Source organism: Hyaena hyaena, unplaced genomic scaffold (genome assembly GCF_003009895.1).
Source record: "Hyaena hyaena isolate Hyena2069 unplaced genomic scaffold, ASM300989v1 scaffold_1476, whole genome shotgun sequence".
Lineage (NCBI taxonomy): Eukaryota > Metazoa > Chordata > Mammalia > Carnivora > Hyaenidae > Hyaena > Hyaena hyaena.
The window spans coordinates 311,273-316,053 of NW_024082098.1; the positions used below are offsets into that span (position 1 = coordinate 311,273).

Sequence of the window (4,781 nt, forward strand, 5' to 3'; positions counted from 1 at the left end):
ATATTTTCTTCCAGGAGATTTAACCTTTATATAAATCTAGAACTTATATATAAACTCTATTGGTAGAGATACGAAAATACTAAGCCGATTAATCATTATATTTTTAAGGAACTATCTGCAAAGGAAAAATAATGTGAGGAAAAAAAGTGAATTCTTGGTAAAGTCAAATATAAAACCTGATAGTGTATTATAGTTTTTTTTGTTTGTTTATTTGTTTTGTTTTTGCTATTTTACTACACGCATTTGCATTTTTATTAACTGGTTAAAATTAGCAAAAAAGGCTAACGTAGTTTTCCATCTTCAGTTCTTATTTCTGCACATTCATTTTCTTTTTTATGTGAGAAATTTTGTATGTACCAGTGAAGTGAATGTGTTTATTTTAGGGTATTTTTAAAGTATGAAATTGCTGAGAAGTTTATCAGGACTAATATTGGTTTCTAAGTATTTTTCTTTTATGTTGAATACTTTTCTATCCTTAGTACACATAGAATTAAAAAGCGCTGAGGGGAGGGGTGCTGGGGTGGCTCAATAGGTTAAGCATCGGACTCACAGATTTGTGAGTTCAAGCCCTGTCCCAGACTCTGTGCTGGAATCTGTCTCTCTCAGAATAAATATATAAACTTAAAAACATTAAAAAAATAAAAAAACCTCTGAGGGGAAAAATAAGTGTGTATATCTTATTACATTATTTATTATTATTTTATTAAATTCCAAATGCACAGTTAACACCTATATACCCTTTAAACAGATGCATCAAACATTAATATCTTGCCACACCTGTCCCTCCTCTCTTTATATTTCCTTTTGCCAAATCCCTGCAGATGTGAGGAACTTCCACCCTCGGGGTTCTTCACTATGGATGTCTCAGGAAAAGGCCACCAGATCTATGTAAGCATAATAAAGTTATTATAGGTTACCTACAAAAATCAAGTGATATAATAATAAAACCAAACAAAATATACACTCCCAATTTTCTCTGGCTGGCTCCACAATTCTCTTTTTATCTTCTAATTTTTCAGTCCACGTTCATGCACTACATGTTTCTGTGAAGTCTCTTTTATCCAGCCCAACCTACATCATTTCCATTGGTCCTCTCTATTCTTTATGACAGAGAACTTTTGAAAAGTACACACCAGTTACACTGAAAACGTGCCCTGCATTGTTAATTGATCTATTTCCTCTTTATAGATTCTGTAAATAATTACTTTAAAAAATTTTTTTAATGTTTATTTCTTTTTGAAGAAGAGAGAGACAGAGTATAAGCAGGGGAGGGGCAGAGAACGAAGGGGAGACCCAGAATCCAGAGCAGGCTCCAGGCTCTCAGCTGTCAGCACAGAGCCCGACACAGGTCTGGAACCCACAAACTGTGAGATCATGACCTGAGCCAAAGTTGGACATTCAACTGACAGGACCACCTAGTCACCCTGATTTTGTCAATAATTTCTAAAAAGAACATTAAGTAGGTGATTCTGTTTAATGCCTGTTATACAACACGCATACCAGGTCCCACATTTGTGATGGAAAATTGAGTGTTTAAGTAGAGAGGAAACTGACAGATTTCATTATTATTAGGGTATATTTTTCAATTTTTAATTAAAAAGCAAACTATAGGATTATTCTTTAAGACCATGTAAATGTCTGTTCTTAAACATTCATTCACACAATGATTTTTAGTATCTCTTACCTGAATCTTTAAAAAATGATGATTTTTAAAGACTATCAATTATACATTTGTAAACTGGCATCTCACTACAAAAAAAGAAACTTTCTTCACTTTCGTTTCTCCCTTTCACCTTATGGATTCAAGAAACTTTTTAGTTAATTAGTTTGTTATAATCCATTACTGTCTTGATTCTTCTTTATTTTCAAGTTGTCCTCAAAATGATCGTTGTTCAGCTTTTTCATACCTTTCATCTTAGTCTTATGCCTTATTTTTTTCATAGGTTGTTGAAATAGAAACACATAAAGAAAAATGCATAAACAATTTTACTCCTGGATACATTTTCACAAAGGGGATAAATATTTTATGTTAATTGGATTAAGGAAATGACTTTTATAAAAATCTAAGCAATTCTCCTGATATCCTTTTCCAATTACAGTGCTCCAGACAGCCACTGTCCTGACTTCTAAGCATTCCAGGATGGCCAGGAAAAGCCATTGCACCTCACAGTCCTGGTAGTCATTATTCGTACCAGAACAGGCAAGGACAGGCATTCTTTGATCATCAAGACTCATGCTTCAAAATTAATTATTCATAATGTTACTACTATATGTCACTAATTGCTATTACCCCCTTCTCATTGGCTGTTATGGATATCAAGCCCAAGGATTAAATGTAAATGAATTCCTGAATCTCAATTTTAAGGGTCTGTTTCATGGGACCACTCTTTGAACCATATGATGAGCCAGCTAGGTCCCATCAGAAAAGCAAAATCTGTTAAGTATGTCAAACCAGAGAGGTTAATATGTGGATTTAATATGAGTTATTGGAGGACTGAAATGTGAAACAGGCACATGAAGGAACACTGACATAGTAACTTCAGTAAGAAGTTACTGCTACGAGTGACAAAGGACAAAGCTTTTGGTTATTACCATCCAGAAACTTGAAGAATGACCAATTTTATGCACCAACGTTACTGGGCCATGGCATGCCCAGATGTTTAGTTCAGTATTTTTCTAAATGTTTTTGTGAGGATGTTTTTGAATGAGTTTAACATTTACATTGATAAAGTGAGTACAGCAGATTGTGGGTGGGTCTCATAGAATTAATTTAACATCTGAATAGAACAAAAAGGCTGAATGAGAGGGAACTCCTGTCTGACTGCCTTGAGCTGAGACATCAGTTTTTCCTAGGTTTCTAGCCTACAGCCTTTCGGACTGAAACCACCATTGGCTTGTCCTGGAAAGCCTCAGGTCTTCGGACTTGGCACCAGGTTTTCCTGGGTCTCCATCTTGCTGAATGCAGATCTTGGGACCTGTCAGTCTTTATATTCACACACACACACAATGATGCAATTTCTGGAAGTGTTAGGAAAGAAACAACCACTGCTTGGGTAAAGAGTGTTTCCATGCTGAGTCCATTAGGAAAGAAAAAAAAAATGAAGCAAGTCATTTCTCCTTCCTCCTGCTGTCCAGTCTCCCTTCAGTGTCACCTTCCTGATACTAATACCTAACAAAAAAAGTCAACGGGTAAAAAGAAAAATATCATTTGCAGAGATCCAACACTCATATCAAAGACTAGTTTAATAACCCTGATTTCTGGATTATAGATTAGATTTGTCAAAATTTGAACTTTATATAAATGAAGTCATTTAGAATAAATAGTGTGTACTATTTTGCATACTACCTGTGTGTCATTTATAAATAACTCCATCTTATTAATGTTGGCAGATATCTATATTTTCATTAACAATTTTGTACTTAGTGCTTTTAGGGTAAATTGACTTGTCTTGAATTTGCTATCTGTAAAGTCTAAAATGGTCTTCAAAGGGTGCCTGGGTGGCTCAGTAGGTTAAGTATCCAACCTCAGCTCAGGTCATGATCTCATGGTTCATGAGTTCGAGCCCTGCGTCGGGCTGTTACTGACAGCTCAGAGCCAGAAGCCTGCTTCAGATTCTATGTCTCCCTCTCTCTCTACCTTTCTCTGCTCACGCTCTGTCTCTGTCTCTCTCAAAAATAAATAAACATTAAAAAAAATTTAATGGTCTTCAAAAGTACAATTTATGATGCCTAATTTCATTCTGTAATAAAAAGCTTCAGGGACACGTGGCTCAGGGGTGAAATTGTAGGTCTTCTTGTGGCCACAACAGCTTGAGAGCAGAGTATGAACTGTGGTGGCCAAAGTCATGGCAGGACAGGCCTTTAAAAAGTTTCTTCCCCTCCTTGACCAAGTTTTAGTTGAAAAGAGTGCAGTTTAACTATAACCAAAGGAGACAGCATGCTTCCGGAAAAATCTTAAGGGAAACTATTGCAAGCAGCAGCAGTTAGCTGTTGGATCTGGCTCTAAAAGAAAGGATGGAGAGCTTCAACCAGTTAGCATGAAAGTTGGAGATAACGTCTTCTCCCAAAATGTGGAGACACCAAAGTAGTTCTAGATGACAAGGATTATTTCTCATGTAGAAATGGTGACATTCTCGGAAAGAATGTTGGTTTGAAATAAATCATTACTGAGAGAGCATCATGTGAAAACTTCCCATTAAAATGAAATTGTGAAATCATTTATCATGTAAACAATTCCCATGTCTCTCTTTTATAATAAACTAATGGTATCTCCCCCACACCCAATGAATCAATAATAATCTTCAAATTTTGTTTTCTGTGATATGTTGTCCTTTTTTTAAATGAAAAGATCCGTATTTGAGAACCACAGTAGTTACTTCAATCTTAGATTGGATTAAAACGACTCAGATTCTAACATTTCAGATTGTGCATGATGCTGTTAAGATTGTAAAATTATTTGAAATAAATTTTAAATGAATCGACAAATGTTTCATTTGTCAATTTTGAAAAGTTTTGATGAATAAAATAAAAAAGTATTAAAAAACACATTTAAACACTTGTCATTCAGTAAAGAAGATAAAGTGAAATTACTTCTAGACTAACTGCTTAAGATGTTTATTATCCAAGGTTGCTTTATATATAATTATGTATGAAAAGATAACACAATTTGGTAATTTTACATTGTAATTTATTTATTTACTTTTCAGGAATCTCTATACCCAACATGGAGCCCGAACCCATGACCCCAAATCAAGGGTCACATGCTCTTCTGATTGAGCAGA

At 35.0% G+C, this 4,781-nt stretch overlaps 1 pseudogene; it reads left to right on the forward strand.

Moving 5' to 3' along the window:
* The first annotated feature begins 3,845 nt into the window (after positions 1-3,845).
* On the forward strand, positions 3,846-4,159 carry LOC120225659 (annotated as a pseudogene).
* The last annotated feature ends 622 nt before the right edge of the window (positions 4,160-4,781 follow it).